Source organism: Gopherus flavomarginatus, chromosome 11 (genome assembly GCF_025201925.1).
Source record: "Gopherus flavomarginatus isolate rGopFla2 chromosome 11, rGopFla2.mat.asm, whole genome shotgun sequence".
In the NCBI taxonomy this organism is placed as follows: Eukaryota; Metazoa; Chordata; order Testudines; family Testudinidae; genus Gopherus; species Gopherus flavomarginatus.
In genome coordinates, this window is record NC_066627.1 from 11,534,413 (window position 1) to 11,557,249 (window position 22,837).

The 22,837-nt window shown below is 43.7% G+C and overlaps 1 pseudogene; it reads right to left on the bottom strand.

The window, feature by feature from the left end:
* Window positions 1-1,774: 1,774 nt before the first annotated feature.
* LOC127031828 (olfactory receptor 11G2-like) lies at window positions 1,775-8,951 on the bottom strand (annotated as a pseudogene).
* Between the last annotated feature and the right edge of the window lie 13,886 nt (window positions 8,952-22,837).

Here is a 22,837-nt window from a genome sequence, read left to right on the forward strand (position 1 = left end):
TGCTGGTCAATCATGAAAAATTGTGTTCAGAAATAAGTCAGAGCCAAGGGCCTGAATCATCAATGAGGTCTCTGGGGCCAGCTGGTGTAAATCAGCCTAGCTGCCTGAGCTTAGAAAGCAAGATCCCTAGCCCATGTATATGTTCATAGGTCTATTGCAGTCAATAAGCAAAATCCCCAGCTGGTTTAAATAAATGCAACTCCATTGGAGTCAATGGACAAGAATCCCAGGTAGTGTAAATCAGCATAGTTCCATAGGCTATGTGGGCCAGATCCATAGCTAATGAAATTTGACGTCACTCCCTGAAAGTCTTCCATCAGCTGAGGATCTGAGTCTGATAATTTTTGCTAAAAATCTATGAATAATTTCAAAAGGGAAAAAAAATCAGGGAAATCAAAGTCTTTTCAGGAAAATCTTTTAAAAGAAGAATATTTTATGTATCATAAGTAATTTTCTAAATACCATAATATTATTATAGAATGTTCCAAATTAGCAATTTTGGTTTTATATTACATGGTTATTCTTTTCTCCTTATACACAGTTGTTGAATATTAATGTTTCTCATCTGATTAGTAAGCAGTGTGATTTAATAAAATCCATTCTTTACTTTCACAGATAATAAGAGTTAAAACTTTTATACAACATTTCTAGTTCTATTTTTGTCCATAAAGTTTAAACTAGAATTCTCTTTGGTTGCCTTTTCCACTAATCCTGACATTAAAAAAAAATTATAAACAGAACTGGTCAATCTTTTTTTGTAATAGAAACTTATTTAACAGTAGCTTTTTACCAAAAGTTGGAAACAATATTAAAAACATTTGGGATCTAAGTGTGGTGACACATTTATCCGATAACTGTATTCAAATATCACTAGACAGATATACAAGCCAGCCTCCCTGCACACACACTCATTTCAGTCTCCTATCTTCTACACACACACACACATTGAGCAGGGCATATTTCCTCCAGCAAAGACACACACATACAAACAGACACTTCCGCCCTCTCCTCCAGTTCTCAGTTGTGTTCTGAGTACATTGTCAAATGGGAAATTTTATAGTACAATCTAGAGGTAATGCAAAATGCTCTGTGTGCTCCCCCTGCTTCATTGGGGTCTGAGCCCCCAGAAGGAAAAGTCCCCATATCCCATTGCCCACCCCTCTGTTGGCCAAATAGGGCCCGTTTCCCCCTGGAGCTTACCTAATTACACCAAGGAGGCACGGAGAACAAGAAGACGGGTACCACACCTTTATTTTCGTTCAGCTGAGCGGGTGTTTCTTCTCGACTAATGCCAGAGAAGAGCACACCTTACATGGGTGACATGAGCCCCTTTTATAATCAGTAACAAACAACTTTAGTATACGTCATTATACTGACCTATAGATAACAGGTCACACAGAATACATGGATTATTTTGGGGAGGGGGATACAGGATACATCTGTTGTGGATACATTTATCATTTTGAAGGGAGTATAAGGTACATACCTTGACCTTTGGTATTAAATATCTTTGAGGATACATGAGAAAACAGCTGCATATACTTTTGTGCCAAGCGGACTAATTAGTAAATAGCTGACATGGTTAAATGTGAGACTAGATACATGTCCTGTCCTTGATTCCCAGGTTTCGTTTGTTATTCAAATCCCTAGGCCCATCTTTGAGCTAAAGCCAAAGAAAGAGAAGAGGATACAGGCCTGGGCCTGTTAATTTTTAGGCCTTTTCTATCACCTCTGACCAGCCAGTCCTTGCAGAGTGCGGACAGAGCAGAACCCCCTATTGCTCCCCCAGCAGGGTCCTCTTAAGAGCCTGCTTCATCTCCTTGTTCCTCAGGCTGTAGATCAGCGGGTTGAGCAGGGGGGTCCCCACTGTGTAGAAGAGAGTCACCACCTTCCCACCGGCCCCCAAGGCTGCCGGGTTGACATAGTTGACCATGCCAGAGCCGTAGAACAGGCCCACAACAGCCAGGTGTGAGGAGCAGGTGGAGAAGGCCTTGTGCCGCCCAGCCCCAGCTGGCAGCCTCAGCACAGCTCTGGTGACTAGCCCATAGGATGCCAGGATGAAGAGGATGGTGGCAAAGATTATGAAGGAGCTCAAAGCATAGCAGGAATGTTCAGCCTGGGGAGCTGGGGTGCAGGAGCAGCCAGCAATGGGGCTGGGTCACAGATAAAATGATCCAGGGTGTTGGTGCCACAGAAGGAGAGTTGGGAGATGAGAGTGACAGGCACTATGACCCACAGGAAGCCGATAAGCCAGCAGGAGGAGACCAGCACCCAGCAGCTGTGTGGGGACATGAGAACGGGGTAGCGCAGGGGGTGGCAGATGGCCAGGTACCTATCCAAGGCCATGGCAGCAAGGAAGAGGCACTTGGTAGCCCCCATGGACAAGAAGGAATAGAACTGCATAAAGCAGGCAGGGAAGAAGATGGAAAGGCCAGGGGACACCAAATCAGAGAGCATCTTTGGCACCGTGGTAGGAGATCTCCAGCCAGGAGAAGTTCCCCAGCAGGATGTACATGGGCAAGCGTTGGAGGCAGGAGTCCTGCAGCACGGTCCACACAATGCACAGGTTGCCTGCTAGTGTCCCAGTGTAGGCGGAGGAGAGAAGGGCACAGAGGAAAGTGCGGCTCTCTCAGTCTATGGAGGCGAAACCCAGCGGGATGAACTTGGTCACTGGGATGGTGTCGTTGGTCGGATGTATCAGGGGGCCCTGGAGATGAAAGGAAACAATCAAGAGGATTCACAGGTTCTACCCAGAGTGCTGGGATGGGAGAGGGGTCTAATGGTTACAGTAGTAGGAACTAGCACACACACAATCACAACCACTTTCTCTCTCTCTTTCCTGCATATCATATTTCAAATTTTGCCTGGGATCTGACACTGAGCTGGGTTTATTCTGCCTTTGGAAACCCTCCGCACTGGATAAAGATCCTGCACTGAGGTATTGAGCCAGCTGTCCTGCCTGGCCAGTGAACTCTTGCTCCTGCTTCCATAGCTTGATCAGCTCCTATGGACCTGGCTAGGATCACAAACCCCATTTGTGCTGGTCAAAACAGTGGATGATGTCACAGAAGCAGAATGAGCTGATTTAATGTCCCCTCCTCCCTATTCTTCAAGACTAACATGGAATTGACTGGGCTGGGGCTGCACATTTGGGCACCTAAATCCACTTGAGTGTCTGGCCCTAAATTGCTTTGGTAAATAAGATTGGAATCCTAAACCAGTAAAGCACCTTAGGCAAATGTACCCCAAACCTTCCCCCCGTCTAGCTAATGAGTGGCACAGAACTGAATAGAGAGGACCTTTAAAAATTCCTTGGACAGCTCCAAGGATGACATTAATCATGGATTGGCCCAAAAGGCTCTGCTGAAGGAAAATCTAGATCAAATATATAAAAATCTATATAAAAGTATCAATATGATTAAACTCTACAAATTATTATTGTGCTTGAAATGAATGTATAGAGTCAAATGAGAATTATAGCATTTATGGTTTATATTAGTGTATATTTTAAAAAAAATTTCTGTGCCCCAAGCATTTTACACATTATATTTTCCAAAATAGATTAAATTGGTAAATTAAGAGTTACAGTTTATATTAATTTTGAGACTCAGACTGTAAAATTAACAACAGCATGCTATATTAATTCAAAAATTTGATTAAAATGAAAAGTATTCAGAATTTTGATTAAAAATAAATAACTACCTAAGATTTCAATTCGTATATTTAAAATAATTTTATACCAATATATGTTATCAATTTCTACTTCCCATTTAAATAACAAATGAATAATTATGTATATCATGAATTACCATTTTAACTAATATAATAAATTAAGAAGTAGATATTGTATTCATTTCTCATTAATAGTAAGTCCATATATTATTGTTTTCCAGATTCATTTCACAAGTTAAATTAATATTTACATACTATGTTAATTTATAGATTTTTGATTAAAATCTTACATTAATAAGTATATATTGTGATGATTTCCATATTTATTAAACATGTTGCATTAATAATTATATTGGATAAGAATTCCTATTATCATTAACATATTTAATAATGATATAGTCTTATTTTCATTAAAATAGTAAATTAAGAATTATACATTACTTTTGTCTAGATTTGATTAAATATTATGTTAGTAAGTATATTTTGTACTACTTTCCAGATGTTATTAGAATTGTATTAATGATAAATGGTGTAGTAAGAGGAGACCCTGAGACATAAACATTTTTATCAGAGGCCCGGTATGAGGCCTGAGACCTGAACTAAAGTAATGGTCAAGACTTTGCTAACATAAAGCAAAGTTAAGCTGTGAGCCAGAGGCAGGCTCTGCTCACAGAAGCTGGCAAGGAAAGGGCTGATACTGCAAGAAGATACGTACCTAAAAGGTACTGAACACTAGAAATCAGAACATTCACATACTTGCACATTCCACACAGATAACAAGGAACAGGCTGACCCATCCCAATGACAGGGCCAAAAGGGTAATATGATGGATAGAGTTGTTTTGTTCTAACCAACATGTACAAGGTGAGAGGCGGCACTTACTACGTAGAGGGGTTGTACCTTGCTACATAGAGGGGTTGCACCTCAATACGTCAGGAGTGATGTGTAACTTGTTTGTAGCTGTGTATAAGAATGCATCCCTGGGGCGATGTCTTTGTCCGGCCGAGGGGGCAGTGGAAAGTCCCGCCACTGATTGAGCCGAGTCCATTGACCGGGGGCACATATTCGTAGTATGCCCTGAATTAGACTAAGAAGTCTAAAGGGAACTATTATTGTGTCCAGTACGGCAATAAACCTGGCCGAAGTGCCTTCATACCTTACTAGACTCTGTGGTCATTGGGGGTTCTCTTCGGGTCTGCTGTGGCAGCTATCTTTGAAGAGCTGGGACAGCACACAGAGGAAACACATGCACACAGCCGAGTGATACCAACACTGGAGAGAGCAGAGCACCACACTGGTAGCATCTGACAACACCTCTGACAAGAATTCCTATTATCATTAACATATTTAATAATGATATATTCTTATTTTCATTAATATAGTAAATTAAGAATTAAACATTACTTTTGTCTAGATTTGATTAAATATTAGTTAGTAAGTATATTTTGTACTATTTTCCAGATGTTATTAAAATTGTATTAATGATAAATGGTACTTCACAGACATGGTTATAATTTTAAGCTAATATGTATAAAAATGTCTAGTTTTTATGAAAAAAACAAAAACTGAAAACTGCATACGTTTTTAGATTTGGTTAAAATATTACATTTATGGTTCTCATTTTTTTAACCTCCAGAGCCGATTAAAATATTGAGTTAATAATTCTGTATAGGACAAATTTCCAGAATTTGTTGAAATATTGGGTTATGAACACTATATTATGCTAATTCCCAGGTTAAAGTCAAATATTAAAGTGGTAAATATGTATTTTATTAATTCATAGATTAGATTGGTAAAATTAAAATAGATAAATGGGAAATGTTAAATCAATAAATATATTTTTATGTATTTCCAAATTTGATGTAAAAAATCCTGTGTCAATTCTGGGACCCGGACAAACCCAGAGAAGTATCTGATCTGATTATCTTAGAGCAGAGAATAGACAACAGATCAGAATATCACTGGAAGGAGGTTTACAAAGGAACTGTATTTTGTTTTTTTCTTACTACTTTAGGAAAGAAAGAGAAAAACAATCCATCCAAAATGTTTTAAAGCACTTTTCTATTTCTTTTAAACTGAGACATATCTGTCTATCTAACTGCCTATCTATTCTCACACTTACTTTTTTGTTTATCTAGTTGTCTACCTGTCAGTCTAAAATGAAAATCTGCTCTTTGCTGAAGAGCTATTGGCCAGTACAATAATGTTTACTGGATGCTATCAATAATTTTAAGCCTTAGCAATTCATATAACTTGAATTGGCTTTTAAACTGATGTAGTTACACTACTATGTGGACACACCTTGGTCACAAAGAAGCTGATTTCAGTGTAGTTTAAACCTATTCTTAATTAATTTAAACTAAACCAGAATAATCAGGTTTCAACAGAATTAAGAACATCCACATCCCTTTTGGCATTCATTTAACTATATCAGTTTAAATTCACAGTGCAAATTACACTGGGTGAGGCTGAAATGGATGTGGTCTTCCCTGGTTTTCTTAGGATATTACAAGGAGGACTGGGAGATGTTTCCTGGAAGCACTAACACCTGCATTGAAGAGGTGAAGGGATTAGAACTGAAATTCGAGTACCTTTCTCCACCATGTCAATTAGTCATTGGAACTGAATGGGTGTTAGTGGAAAAAACAATGTCCCAGATCCCCAGCTAGTGTAAATCAGCAGAGCTCCATGGAAGAAGGATAGTCAGATGTAGTGGTCAGCGTGGGCGAGGCTGAGAATCAGGACTAATGGGTTCTGTCCCCAGCTCTGATAGGGAACTGGGGCCAGAGGGATAAAACATTGGCAGTAGCATAGCTAGGGGGGAAGCAGGGCAGCAGCCGCTCCCCCACCGAGCACAAGTGGCACCTTTTTAATTTTACTCACCTGAGAATGAAAGAAAAAAAGGTGCCACCCACTGAGACACTTTTATTGACAGGGCAGCCCTCAGGGTCTGTGCTATGCAGGAGGCGGCACTGAAGCTTCATCACCAAAATGCTGCCGAAGACCTGTGGAGCGAGTGAAGGTCACGCTGCTGAGGTGCCACTGAAGACCCGGAGTGCTGCTCCGTCAGTAAAAGCACTGAAGCAGGTGGCGCCTTTGTTTTTCCGGTCCCCACTTCCCTCCACCTGGCTCCGCCACTAAACATTAGGGCAGGAAGTCAGGAAGTTCTGGGCTCTGGGGGCAGCCAGAAGGGACCACCCAGTCACCTATTCCTTCCCCCCGTATAGCACAGGCCACCGAGAGCACCTGAAATGAGAACACAGAATTAGCACCTTTAGGGCCTAGATTATTATTTGCTACAGGCAGAGCAGGTGGGACTAAGATGCACCAGTGCCTGAGACCTCAGCTGTGGCAGGGAAATGGTTAAATGAGACCCATCCAGATAGTCCTGGTGAGTGACCACACCCACACGCTGCAAAGGAAGGCGACCCCCTGCCCCTTCCATGACAAAGTGACTGCTCATCTGAACTGAGGGAAAAATCCTTCCCCACCCCACATATGCTGATCAGTAAGAGCCCGGGCATGTGAGCAAGAATCAGCCAGCTAACCACTCGAGAGAGACAGACAATGCCCTGTGCCACTTCAGAGCCTGGCCCCGCCCCCAGGCCTCAATCTCCAGCTGTGGTCATTGCCAGGAGCTACAGAGGAAGGGGAGTAAAACAAAATAAAATAAACCCTCTCAGAATATATTGGTCGGGGGGATCCCTTCCTGACCCCTGCTGGTGGCCAGATGAAACCTTAAGTATGAGCTTTCAGAACACAGGACATTAACTGGAAGTGAGCCCATGGGCTGCTCAGCCCTGTCTCCACCATCACAAGCAGCTCCATCATGCAATCACACTCATACATATCTCTACCTCTGTGTTAAAACGAACAAAGTTGTGTGCCCCCAAAACTCCTCTGTGGGGCTGCTGCCGAACCTCCTCCTTCTGATGGTTAGAAACCTTCTACTAATTGCCAGGCTGACTTTGTGCCTGGTCAGGTTAGTGGTTGGAGCTGGGAGGGGCAGATGGCAGAACAATGCAGCAGCCAGGGACAAATCAAAGCAAGAAGGAAGTGGATGTGAGATCTCAGCATCCTCTTCTTTCTGCCTCCTCTGTGAAGGGAGCTGAGTGAGAGAGGCCTGATATCTGCTCTCTGAGCCACTAGGTCCCTGGGATTTAGTCTCTGGGGTGTGTAGGAACTGCCAGATCTGGATTTGATCCCTGAACGGTCTATGGACACCCAGAAAGTGCCAGGGAGATGTCCCTGCCTCTCATCCCCCAGCCTTCTGCCCTCACGCCCCACACACACAGCTCACCCTCTCAAACAAAACACGGTGAGTGTCAAGATGAGGCCACATTGAAAGCCTGCAGTGCCAGCCCCCTAGGCACATGGCTAATCCCAGCCAGGGGTTGGCAGTACTCAGGCAGTGCTTTGTCTTCCAGGAGGTGCTGGGTTGTCTTGCTCTCTCCACCCACTACTCAGGCCCCATTCCCAGAAGCAGGGACACACACACACACACCCCCCTCTCAGCGCCGGGTTAGCCATCCCAGTGTGGCATTGTTTTGTGATTTTGTGAAGAAGAGAGTGGTTGATATCTGCTCTGTGAGCCACTGACTCTCTGGGACTTGGTCTCTGGAGTGGGTGGGAGTAGCGAGATCTGGATTTGAACCCTGAATGATCTGTGGACACCCACAAGAGGGCCAGGGAGACCCCTCCTTCTTCCCCTCAGTGCCCCCTAGTCTTCTAACCCCACCCCCAACAAACACACACACAGAGCTCACCCCCTCATACACAACAGGTAAGGTGTCAAGATGAGGCCACATTGAAAGCCACCACAGCACCCCTTGGGCACATGGTAAATCCCAGCCAATGGCTGGCAATACTAAGGCAGTGCTGTGCTCTCTAAGAGGTGCTGGGATCCCTCTCTCTGTCCACCCATTGAACAAGGTCCATTCCCTGAAGCTAGGACACTCACCCCCCCACACATCAGTGCTGGGTTAGCCATCCCCATGTGGTGTCACTTTGTGGCTGCTCCCTCGCCTCAGAGCTTGCTCAATCTCAGTGCTGGGTGACCTTTCCTCATGTGGTGCCACTGTGGAGTCATTACCCAGCTGCCCCACCCCAGAGCTGACTGCATTTGAGGTGTGCTATGCACATGGAGGCCACGGGCCAAGTTTAGACCTCAAGTTGCTGGGGGATAATGTGTTTCTCTTTTACCAAGCCAGGGGAAGAGCAAAATCCTGTCTGGTTCCCATTGTGTGGGCCCCATACTCTGCCAGTACCTCATTAATCATTATCATTAATTAACTAGAATGTCACATACTTCCTTGCTTCTCTAGGCCAAGCTGTTCACCCAGCTGGGCCGGGTCCCCTCTATGGCCAGCTCCTGGCCCACTCTGGTCAGAACTCAATGGATGATGGTAAAGATTGGAAAACTGTAAAAGCAGGCCACTAAAATCAGGCCTTTCCAATTTTCACCAAACTAAACAGGGTAATCTCAGTGGGGTTGGCTGAAGTGGTTGAGAGGGACCTCGGAGTGAGAGGGGTCTCAATGGAGTGGGAGTAATAAGGGTTCCGATCTGAATGGAAGTGAGGGGCCAAGCTTCGGGCGAGGGAAGATGGAGTTGGGGCCCACTTGACCAGTTTTATACCAGACAGTCTTCTTTTTGGCTGATTTGTCGCCCAACCTGCAGGAGCAGGGCAGCACTTCCTTTAACATGGCATCCACCATGCAGCATAACAAGGTCACATTGGTAGTGGGGAGCCCCACGCTGTTCCTGGAAGTGCAGGGATCTCTAGTATTCCGGGAATGTGTTTGTGACCACCCTAGTCCCGCCTCAAATGCTTTTCAGCAAACTCAGCAGTCACAGGATGCATGGAAAGGTGCTATCATGGGTCAGTAATTGGCTAAATGATAAGACACAAAGTATAGGAGTAAATGGTTAGTTTTCACAGTGGAGAAAAGTAAATAGCAGGGTCCTACAAGAAACTACACTAGGACCAGTAATGCTCAACATATTCTTAAATGATCTGTAAACAGGAGGCAAAATTTGTAAAAGTTACCAAATTACTCAAGATACTTCAATTTGAAGCTGACTGCGAAGAGTTGCAAAGGGATCTCACAAACTGGGTGACTGGACAACCAAATTGTAGATAAAATTCAGTATTGATATGTGCAAAGTAATGCACACTGGAAAAACACAATTCCAACTAAACATACAAAATGATGGGGACTAAATTAGCTGTTACCACTGTCAAACCTTAGTCCCAGATTTGGACCTTAGCGTCCAAAATGTGGGGGTTAGCATGAAAACTTCCAAGCTTAGCTACCAGCTTGGACCTGGTACTGCTGCCACCACCCAAAAAATTAGAGTGTTTTGGGGCACTCTGGTCCCCCCAAAAACCTTCCCTGGGGACCCCAAGACCCAAATCCCTTGAGTCTCACAACAAAGGGAAATAATCCTTTTTCCCTTCCCCCCTCCAGGTGCTCCTGGAGAGCTACACAGAAGCAAACTCCGTGAGTCTAAACAGAGGGACTCCTCCTCCCCGTTCCCAGTCCTGGAAAACAGAATTACCTCCCTCTTCCCCCAGAGGGAATGCAAATTCAGGCTAGTTAATCTAACACACACAGATCTCCCTCTGACTTCTTCCTCCCACCAATTCCCTGGGGAGTACAGACTCAATTTCCCTGAAATTCCTCCCTAAAGAAAAAACTCCAACAGGTCTTAAAAGAAAGCTTTATATAAAAAAGAAAGAAAAATACATACAAATGGTCTCTCTGTATTAAGGTGACAAATACAGGGTCAATTGCTTAAAAGAATATTGAATAAACAGCCTTATTCAAAAAGAATACAAATCAAAGCACTCCAGCCACTATAGACATGTAAATACAAAAACAACAAACCCTTTTTGCACTCACAACTTGGAAACAGAAGATTAGAAAGCAGGAACAGAATCACTTCTCAAAGCTGAGAGAGAGACAGGCAGACAGACAAAGACTCAGACACAACCTTCCCTCCACCCAGAGTTGAAAAAATCCGGTTTCCTGATTGGTCCTCTGGTCAGGTGGTTCAGATTACTTCTTTCCAGGTGAAAGAGACATTAACCCTTAGCTATCTGTTTATGACAACCACTGTCATAAACAGATAGTTAAAGGTTAATGTCTCTTTTACCTGGAAAGGGTTAACAAACAGGGAACCAAACACCTGACCAGGGGACCAATCAGGAGACAAGATACTTTCAAATCTCGGTGCAGAGAAGCCTTTGTTTGTGTTTTTTGGGTTTTGCTTTGTTCTCTCTGGGCTCCAAGAGTGACCACACGTACCTACAGGCTCTCTAATCTTCTATTCCAATTTAGTAAGTAAAAAAGGTAGAAAGGCAGTTTAGTCTTTTTGATTATTTTTGCTTTATTTGCAAATGTGTATCTGGCTAGTAGGGGTCTAATGTGTATTTGGCTAAAGGTATTTTAAATTGTATTTCTGCTGGAGAAGGCTTTTTTCTCCAGTTTCTATAAGCTGACAGACCCTGTAATATTCCATCTTCAATTTACAGTGATTTTTTTTTATTAAAAGTTTTGCTTTTAAGACCTGTCTGATTTTTCCCCTTGTTGAGGCTCAAGGGAATTGAGTCTGTACTTAACAGGGAAGGAGAAGGGAAGGGGAGAGAAAGAGGGGGAAACCCATCTGATTTCTCTGTGTTGTGATTCAAGGAGTTTGAATCACGGTGATCTCCTAGTGTACCCAGGGTGGGAAAGATCTGGGAGGAAGAAAGGAGAAGGGGGAATCCCTTTGTTTAGATTCACGGAGCTTGAATCTGTATATCTCTCCAGGAGCCCAGGGAGGGAACACCTGGAGGGGAGGAGGGGGAAGGGAAATGGTTTATTCCCCTTTGTTGTGAGACTCAAGGAATTTGGGTCTTGGGGGTCCCCAGCGGAGGTTTTGGGGGAGACCAGAGTTCTAAGCCAGTAATTAAGCTTAGGGGAATTCATGCTAGTACCCATATTTTGGACGCTAAGGTTCAGAATTGGGAATTATACTATGACATGATGTGCAGCGTTGGGATAAGAATCCAAAAGCCAGTAAGATTATTATTTCTCTTTTTTCTCTGCTAGCTGGTTATAAGCAGAGAAAAGGGGGATTTTAAAAGCAAGTCTGCAGGTTTTTTTTTCTTTCTCTCTTCTTTTTGAGTACACTGAAGGCAGAGAGATTAAGGTTTAACAAGGGTCTTTTGTTAAACAAAGCAGGCATAAGTGGTCAGCAACAGACACCAGCAGAACACATTTGCATACCAAAGGGTTTTCTTTTGTTTTAATTTAAACTCGAAAAATTAGGTAGAAGAAGTTAAAAAAGGCACTGCTGCTAGGCAAACCCAAGGAGGCAACAAAGAAGCAGCAGTTCAGGCAGTGAACCAGCAGAGGGTGCCCCAACACCAAAAAAGCAGGAAACATGACTTCCAGGGCAAAACTGGGTGCAGAGAAACAAATCAAAGATGCAGACCACAGGCGAGACATGGAAAAAAAACAACAAGAGATGGAGCTGAAAAAAGAGAAAGAGAGGCTGCCCACAGGAGAGAGCTGGAAATAAAAGAGAAAGAGTTGGAACTCCAGAGGGAGGCCCACCGGCAGGCCCTGGAATTAGCGCAGGCTTGGCAGCATGCTCCAGTCAACCCTAACAACCCTTCACCAGTTACTGTTCCACATCCCAAGAAATTTCCCATCTACAAGGCAGGTGATGACACTGAGGCCTTCTTGGAATATTTTGAAAGAGCCTGCCTTGGGTACAACATCTCTGAAGACTAGTACATGATAGAACTGAGGCCACAGCTTAGTGGACCTTTAGCAGAGGTGGTGGCTGAAATGCCTAAGGAGAACATGAAAGATTATAAACTTTTTCAAACCAAGGCCAGACACAGAATGGGAATAACACCTGAGCATACCTGTCGGCGGTTCAGAGCTCTAAAATGGAAACCAGATGTGTCATTCCCCCGACAAGCCTACCACATTGCAAAGAATTATGAGGCCTGGATATCAGGAACAAAGATTAAAAGATTAACAATATGGACGAGCTGCACCTCCTGATACAAATGGAGCAGCTCTTAGATGGTGTTCCTGAGGAAATAGAGAGGTACATCCTAGATGGGAAACTCAAAACGGTAACCGAGGCAGGGGAGATTGGAGCCAAATGAATGGAAGTGGCAAAAAAGAAAAAAGCTACTGTCAAGGGGAACGAATACCCCAGGGGGCACACCGACAATAAACCCTATAAATGAGGGCAGCCCAAGACCCCACCTACAACCCAAGGGAAGCCACAGACGCCCTATTCTCTCGCCTTACCAGTCTCCAGTAACCCACCTCTGCCCAGTGACCAGTCAGCTGGGCGATGCTTTAAATGTAATGAACTGGGACATATAAAGACCAACTGCCCAAAGAACCCCAGCTGAGTGCAGTTCATTACACCACCCTCACACCAAAGATCCCCAGGCCCAGATGCCTCTCTAATACTCTTGGAGTGAAGGGAAATTTTGAGAGTGGGCGGATAGGTAAATTTGTCACTGAACACTCCAATGACTGGGACCTAGTGTTGCAACAGTTGCTTTTTGCCTACAGCGCTGTACCACATCCCAGTTTAGGGTTTTCACCGTTTGAGCTTGTGTATGGCCACAAGGTTAAGGAGCTATTACAGTTGGTGAAGCAGCAATGGGAGGGATTTACGCCTCCTCCAGGAACTAACATTCTAGACTTTGTAAGCAACCTACAAAACACCCTCCGACACTCTTTAGCCCTTGCTAAAGAAAACCTAAAGGATGCTCAAAAACAAAAAAAGGCCTGGTATGGTAAACATACTAGAGAGCATTCCTTCAAGGTGGGAGACCAGGTTATGGTCTTGAAGGCGCAACAGGCCCATAAGGTGGAAGCATCATGGGAAGGGCCATTCACGGTCCAAGAGTGACTGGGAGCTGTTAACTACCTCATAGCATTTCCCAATTCCTCCCTAAAGCCCAGAGTGTACCATGTTAATTTTCTCAAGCCCTTTTATTCCAGAGACTTACAGGTTTGTCAGTTTACAGCCCAGGGAGAAGATGACGCTGAGTGGCCTGAAGGTGTCTACTACGAAGGAAAAAGTGACAGTGGCATGGAAGAAGTGAACCTCTCCACAACCCTGGAACATCTGCAGCGGCGACAAATCAAGGAGCTGTGCACTAGCTTCGCCCCATTGTTCTCAGCCACCACAGGACGGACAGAACAGGCATACCACTCCATTGACACAGATAATGCTCACCCAATTAGAACCTCACCCTACCGGTTGTCTCCTCATGCCCAAGCTGCTATAGAACAGGAGATCCAAAACATGCTACAGATGGGTATAATCCGCTCATCTACCAGTGCAGGGGCATCTCCAGTGGTTCTGGTACCCAAACCAGATGGGGAAATACGCTTTTGCGTGGACTACCATAAGTTAAATGTGGTAACTCGTCCAAACAACTATCCAATGCCATGCACCAAAGAGCTATTGGAAAAGTTGGGAGGTGCCCAATTCATATCTACAATAGACTTAACCAAGGGGTACTGGCAAGTACCGCTAGATGAACCTGCCAAGGAAAGGTCAGCATTCATCACTCATGCGGGGGTGTATGAATTTAATGTACTTCCTTTTGGGCTGCGAAATGCACCCGCCGCCTTCCAAAGGCTGGTAGATGGCCTACTAGCAGGATTGGGAGAATATGCAGTTGCCTACCTCGATGATGTGGCCATTTTTTCTGACTCCTGGCCCGAACACCTAGAACACCTGGAAAAAGTCTTTGAGCGCATCAGGCAGGCAGAACTAACTGTTAAGGCCAAAAAGTGTCAAAAAGGCCAAAACAGAGTGACTTACCTGGGACACCAGGTGGGTCGAGGAACCATAAACTCCCTACAGGTCAAGGTGGATGCTATTCAAAAGTGACCTGTCCCAAAGTCAAAGAAACAGGTCCAATCCTTCTTAGGTTTGGCCGGGTATTATAGGTGATTTGTACCACACTACAGCCAAATCGCTGCCCCACTGACCGACCTGACCAAAAAGACCCAGCCAAATGCAGTTAAGTGGACTGATGAGTGTTAAAAGGCCTTTACCCAACTTAAGGTGGCGCTTATGTCTGACCCTGTGCTAAAGGCCCCGGACTTTGACAAACCATTCTTAGTAACCACAGATGCATCTGAGCGTGGTATAGGAGCAGTTCTCATGCAGGAAGGACCAGATCACAACTTCCATCCTGTCGTGTTTCTCAGCAAGAAACTGTCTGAGAGGGAAAGTCAGTGAAAACGAATGCTACGTCATTGTGTACGCCCTGGAAAAGCTACGCCAATACGTTTGGGGAGGCGGTTCCAGCTATAAACCAACCATGCTGCGCTAAAGTAGCTTCATACTGCCAAGGGAAACAACAAAAAAACTGCTTCAATGCAGTTTAGCTCTCTAAGATTTTGATTTTAAAATTCAACACATTTCAGGAGCTTCTAACAAAGTAGCTGATGCATTCTCTCGTGAAAGTTTCCCAGAATCCACTGGTTAAAATTTGTCCTTAAAATGTAGAAAGTCTTGTAGTTTACATACTTAGTAGTATATGTAAAGGTGCATGTGTTGTACTAATCTGTTTATTCTAAAGTTCTAGGAAGAAATCACCGCCAGTGAGGTTTCCCACTGTCTGCGATTTGGGGGGCGTGTCATAAACAGATAGTTAAGGGTTAATGTCTCTTTTACCTGGAAAGGGTTAACAAACAGGGAACCAAACATGTGACCAGGGGACCAATCAGGAGACAAGATACTTTTGAATCTCAGTGGAGGGATGTCTTTGTTTGTGTTTTTTGGGTTTTGCTTTGTTCTCTCTGGGCTCTGAGAGTGACCACACGTACCTACAGGCTCTCTAATCTTCTATTCCAATTTAGTAAGTTAAAAAGATAGAAAGGCAGTTTAGTCTTTTTGATTATTTTTGCTTTATTTGCAAATGTGTATCTGGCTGGTAGGGGTCTAATGTGTATTTGGCTAAAAGTATTTTAAATTGTATTTCTGCTGAAGGAGGCTTTTTTCTCCAGTTTCTATAAGCTGACAGACCCTGTAATATTTCATCTTCAATTTACAATGATATTTTTTTATTAAAAGTTTTGCTTTTAAGACCTGTCTGATTTTTCCCCTTGTTGAGGCTCAAGGGAATTGAGTCTGTACTTAACAGGGAAGGAGAAGGGAGGGGCAGAGAAAGAGGGAGGAACCCACCTGATTTCTCTGTGTTGTGATTCAAGGAGTTTGAATCACGGTGATCTCCTAGTGTACCCAGGGCGGGAAAGATCTGGGAGGAAGAAAGGGGAAGGGGGAATCCCTTTGTGTAGATTCACGGAGCTTGAATCTGTATATCTCTCCAGGAGCCCAGGGAGGGAACACCTGGAGGGGAGGAGGGGGAAGGGAAATGGTTTATTCCCCTTTGTTGTGAGACTCAAGGAATTTGGGTCTTGGGGGTCCCCGGCGGAGGTTTTGGGGGAGACCAGAGTTTATTAGGCACTCTACTCTAAGTCTTGATTGGTGGCAGCACTACAGGATCTAAGCTGGTAATTAAGCTTAGGGGAATTCATGCTAGTACCCATATTTTGGAAGCTAAGGTTCAGAATTGGGAATTATACTATGACAACCACTTAAAAAAGAAGTGGAAGATTGGATGAATGACCAGGGAGGAGTATAAAAATATTGCTCAGGCATGCAGGAGTGAAATCAGGAAGGCCAAATCACACTTGGAGTTGCAGCTAGCAAGAGATGTTATGAGTAACAAGATGAGTTTCTTCAGGTATGTTAGCAACAAGAAGAAAGTCAAGGAAAGTGTGAGCCCCTTACTGAATGAGGGAGGCAACCTAGTGGCAGAGGATGTGGAAAAAGCTACTGTACTCAATGATTTTTTTGCCTCTATCTTCACAAACAAGGTCAGCTCCCAGACTACTGCACTGAGCAGCACAGTATGGGGGAGAAGGCGACCAGGCATCTATGGAGAAAGAAGCAGTTCAGGACTATTTAGAAAAACTGGACGAGCACAAATCCATGGGGCCAGATGCGCTGCATCCAAGGGTGCTAAAGGGGTTGGCGGATGTGATTGCAGAGCCATTGTCCCTTATCTTTGAAAACTCATGGCGAACGGGAGAGGTCTCACATGACAGGAAAAAGGCTAATGGAGTGCCCATCTTTAAAAAAAAGGGAAGAAGGAGGATCCAGGGAACTACAAGCCAGTCAGCCTCACCTCAGTCCATGGAAAAATCATGGAGCAGGTCCTCAAGAAATCAGTTCTGAAGCACTTGGAGGAGAGGAACGTGATCAGGAACAGTCAGCACGGATTCATCAAGGGCAAGTCATGCCTGACTAACCTACGTGCCTTAATGAAGAGATAACTGGGTCTGTGGATGAGGGGAAAGCAATGGATGTGTTATTCCTTGATTTAGCAAAGCTTTTGATGGGTCTCCCACAGTATTCTTGCCAGCAAGTTAAAGAATTATGGGCTGGATGAATGGACTACAAGGTGGATAGAAAGCTGGCTAGATCATCAGGCTCAACAGGTAGTGATCAACAGGTCCATGTCTAGTTGGCAGCCAGTTTCAAGCAGAGTGCCCCAAGGGTTGTTCCTGGGCCCAGTCTTGTTCAATATCTTCATTAACGATCTGGTTGATGGGATGCATCGCACTCTCACCAAGTTTGCAGATGACACTAAACTTGGTGGAGTGTAGATATGCTGGAGGGTAGGGATAGGATACAGAGGGACCTAGACAAATTAAAGGATTGGGCCAAAAGAAACCTGATGAGGTTCAACAAGGACAAGTGCAGAGTCCTACACTTAGGACAGAAGAATCCCATTTACTGTTACAGACTAGAGACTGAATGGCTAGGAAGCAGTTCTGCAGAAAAGGATCTACGGGTTACAGTGGATGAGAAGCTTGATATGAGGCAACATTGTGCCCTTGTTGCCAAGAAGGCTAACGGCATATTGGGCTGTATAATTAGGGATATTGCCAGCAGATCGAGGAACGTGAACATTCCCCTCTATTCGACATTGGTGAGGCCTCATCTGTAGTACTGTGTCCAGTTTTGGACCCCACACTACAAGAAGGATGTGGATAAATTGGAAAGAGTCCTCTGGAGGGCAACAAAAAATGATTAGGGGGCTGGAGCACATGACTTATGAGGAGAGGCTAAGGGAACTGGGCTTGTTTAGTCTGCAGAAGAGAAAAATGAGGGGGGATTTGATAGCTGCTTTCAACTACCTGAAAGGGGGCTCAAAGAAGATGGATCTAGACTGTTCTCAGTGGTAGGAGATGACAGAACAAGGAGTAATGGTCTCAAATTGCAGTGGGAGATGGTTAGGTTGGAAATTAGGAAAAACTTTTTCACTAGGAGGGTGGTGAAGCACTGCAATGGGTTACCTAGGGAGGTGGTGGAATCTCCTTCCTTGAAGGTTTATAAGGTCAGGCTTGACGAAGCCTTAATTTAGATGATTTAGTTGAGGATTGGTCCTGCTTTGAGCAGGGGGTTGGACTAGATGACCTCCTGAGGTCCTTTCCAACCCTGATATCCTGTGATTCTGTGATTCTATGAATAGTCCTCTGAAAACATCTGCTCAATCTGCAGCCACAGTCAAAATATCTAGCAGAATATTATGAATCATAAGAAAAGGGATAGATACTAAAACAGTAAATATCATAATTCCAACATATAACTTCCTTGTATGCCTACAACTTGAGTACTGCAGACAGTTCTAGTTATTCCATCCAAAAATATGTATATTAGAATTGGAAAAGGTGCAGACTCACAATAAAATGATAAAAGGGATTGAACAGCTTCCATATGAGGAGAGAAAAGAGATGAGTAAGGAGTGCTAGGCTAGCAGTCTATAAAATCATGAATGACATAGAGAAAATGAATAGGAAAGTGTTATTTATCTCTTCACATAAAGCAAGAACTAGGTTAATTGGTTAATTAATTAATTGGTTAATTAATTAATTAATAGGCAGCAGGTTAAAAAACAAACAAACAAAAAGAAGTACTTCACACAATGCACAGTCAGCATATGGAACTCATTGCCAGGGGATGTTGTGAAGGCTAAAAATATAACTAGCTCAAGCAAAGACTTAAATAAGTTCATGGAGGACAGTTCCATGACTGGTCATTAGCCAAAATCACCGGCGTCACAATCCCATGCTCTGGGTGTCCCTAAACCTCTGGTGCTAGATGCTATGATGGAACAACAAAGGATGAATCACTGAATAATTGCCAGGTTCTGTTCATTCCCTTTGAAGCATCTGGCCACTGGTGGGAGACAGGACACTGAGCTATATGGATCTTTGGTCTGACCTGGTATGGACATTCTTACATTATGTTCTTATGTTCACTCTCCTGAACTCAGATGTCTAATGTAGGTAAGGAACTTCTTGCAGAAAACGAAAGGGTTTGTCATCTTGCCCAATAGCCCAGTGTTTTAAACAGTCGCCAACCACACTCAACACCCCAATGTAAACCTCCCCCCAGCCTCATTCAGAGCAACAACTTGAATCCAGGTCACCTACCTGCTAGGTGACTGTCCTAACCAACGTAGTCTATAGGGCATATTGAGATATGTTTCTTTCAGTTTCTACTCTGGAAGCTATTCTATGCTATATAAAATATTTAAGTATTTTACTTAAATGTTATGCCAGAAGAAGAGACAGAATGACTGTATAGTCTAGGGGCTAGTGCACAATTCTGAAAGCTAAGCAGGGATTTTAAGTATCTAAATATTGGATTCAGGCATCGAAAGTAGATCTGAGCTCCTAACCGCCTTTGTTGATCTAACCCTTAGACTTTTGTAAGGTGTTGGCTTAGTACCACATGATTTTCTGATACAAATTTAGCACAGCACATATTAATCAGATTAAGAACTAGTGAACAGACTGATTTTTTTAAAAAGTCCTTCTCACATGAACAAAGAGCAACAATACCCGAAGTCCGAAGGTGCAAACAATTTGATATTTATTGGGGTGAACTTCCAGGAAGCTTAAATTCAAGTTCCTTATCCTTATTTTTCGAATCCCAACTTACTTCCTGTTTGCCCCTAATTTATGTAGTAATATTTCCAGCTATGCCTTAAACAATCATTCTACTAAAATTTACCTAACCAATCCTAACGTATTGTAACATGACTAGCTAACCAATTATATCCCACCACCTTAATTAGTTTACATCTAGCAAAATTAATTATACAGCAGACAGAAACAATCACAGAACCAGATAGAGACCATGCAAATAGACATACAAAACAATACAGAAGTAAGGATTTCACAACTACATCTATACAGACATAAGGGTTCTCCAGCTGTCTATTGATAAGTGAGTTCTTGCCAGACAGGATGCGATCAAACTAAGTTTCCTTTTACATCTTCTAGGCTCTTCCCTTTTTCTGGAGGTGATAGATCGAATCACCTTCCTAACAGTCCCAGATTGCCTTATTTTAATATGACTAGTTTGGAATGTGAGGACTTGACCATACATTTCCAAATTTATGGCTGCTAAAGAACCAAGCGTCAGACTGTCACAGTAAGAGAAGGCCACTACACAGACAGTGATTTTTTATTCTTTCTTTTATACCTCTATAACTAGCCAAGTGACAAGAATACACGTAAAGTCTTCAAGTATAGGCCTTTGCAGACAGGCCTGAATATCTATATCCTAACGGAGGACTCATCACCTAACGGAGGTATTTCTAGAGAGGTTCTGTGGTACCGATGCCATTCAACATTTTCATCAATGATCTGAAGTAGATATATAGCTTCTGACATAACTTGCAGATGACCAAAGACTAGAGGACTGATACAGGATGATGAGGACAGGGTGGTGACATAGAGTGATCTGGATTGCTTGGGAAGTGGGGCATATTCAAACGAAATGTGTTTTAACACAGCCAAATGCAATATGATTCAGTGAGGAATGAAGGTGCTAAAGAGCTCTTTGATCTAGAGAAGAAAGGCAGAACAACCACCAATGGCTGGAAGCTCAAGCCAGACAAATGCAAATTAGACACAATTTTTTTTTCATTCACCACTGGAAGAAGCTACCAAGGGAAGTGGTGAGTTCTTCATCTCTTGATGCCTTCAAATCCAGACTGGATGCCTTCCTAGAAGATGCTATGGTGGATGGGAGCCCTTGAATCTCCACCAGAAGATGGTTTGGGATCCTTCCCTTCTCTAGCACTCAATCAAGTCCTTCCCCTGCTCCGGGCATACTAGAGTCTCTCCAAACAAAAACAGGTTCTATCTTCCCTTTCCAAGGACAGCGAAAATCAAAACAAAGAAAGGAAATAGAGAGCTTGGTCTTTTGTTCACCTCTTCCAGACCCAGCTTTTCTGTAGGTTTTTTAGTGTCCTGATCAGGATTAGAGTCCACCCTTAGCTCTCCTCACTTTTTGTAACCCTCATTCTATATCATGTTCAGGCAGTCTTAGGGCAGCAGGTGCCACAACTCTCTCTCTCTCTCTCTCTCTTTGCTGATCTACCCCTGTACCCTGCTGTCTCCAAGGCACAGCCATCTTCCTCCAGTTGCCATCCCTTTCTGTGGCAGGCTTTCTCTTTTTAATCATCCTCCCTCCAGCCTGAGCTTAGGACAGCTTGCTAACTTCCTCCGGAATAGGGTGAAGTTGGGCTCCCTCACGCTTCTTTAGCCAAACTCAAGTCACTGGATCAGTACAGGGCTACCTGGGTGAAATTTAATGGCCTGTGATATACAGGAGGTCAGACTAGATGATCTAATTGTTCTTTTTGGCCTTTAATTTTGTGAAATCTATGAATCCAGCTTCCTCCACACCTGTTTCTAACTCCTCATACACTACTCTCCTCCCAGATTTGGGGATATAGCCCAGGAATCTGGATTCATGGACTTCTCTTGCTAAAACCCCACTCCACTCCTGGAGCCAGGGGAAAATATCAGGAGCCTTCACTCCTAATCTCTTATCTTTGCAAACTCATGGTGATCAGGGGAAATCCCGGACAATTGGAAAAAGGCAAATATAGTGTCCAATTTTTTTTTAAAAAGGAAAGAAGGAGAATCCAGGGATCTACAGATCAGTCAGCCTCATCTCAGTCCCTGGAAAAATCATGAAGCAGGTCCTAAAGGAATCAATTTTGAAGAAATTGCAGGAGAAGAAGGTAATCAAAAAGAGTCAACATAGATTCACCAAGGGCAATTCATGCCTGACCAACATGATTACCTTCTATGATGAGATAACTGGCTTTGTGGATATGGGAAAAGCCATGGAAGCGATATACCTTAACTTTAGTGAAGCTTTTGATATGGTCTCCCAAAGTATTCTTGCCAACAAGTTAAAGAAGCATAGATTGGATGAATGGACTATAAAGTGAACAGAAAGCTGACCACATCGTTGGGCTCAACAGGTAGTGATCAGTGGCTCGATGTCTAGTTGACAGCTGGTATCAAGCAAGAGTGCCCCAGGGGCTGGTTTAATTCAACATCTTCATTAATAATCTGGATGATGGGATGAACTGCATCCTCAGCAAGTTTGTGAATGACACTAAACTGGAGGGAGAGATAGATATTCTGGAGTGTAGGAATAGGGTCCAGAGTGATCTAGACAAATTGGAGGCTTGAGCCAAAAGAAATCTGATAAGGCTCAACAAAGACAAGTGAAGTCTTGCACATAGGATGGAAGAATCTCATGCACAGCTACAGGCTGGGGATGGACTGGATAAATGGCAGTTCTGCAGAAAAGGACCTGGAAATTACAGTGAATGAGAAACTGGATATGAGTCAAAAGTGTGCCCTTGTTGCCAAGAAGCCTAAGGGCATATTGGGCTGCATGATTAGGAGCATTGCCAGCAGATAGAGGGAAGTGATCATTTCCCTGTATTCAGCACTATTGATGCCACATCTGGAACACTGCATCCAGTTTTGGTCCCCCTACTACAGAAGGGATGTGGACAAATTGGAGACACCAGTGGAGGGCAACAAAAATGATTAGGGAGCTGAGGCACATGACTTATGAGGAGAGGCTAAAGGAACTGGCATTATTTAGTCTGCAGAAGAGAAAAGTGAGAGGGGATTTGATAGCATCCTTCAACTACCTGAAGGGGGTTTCAAAGAGGATGGAGACAGGGCTGGCTCCAGGCACCAGCGAAGGAAGCAGGTTCCTGGGGCGGC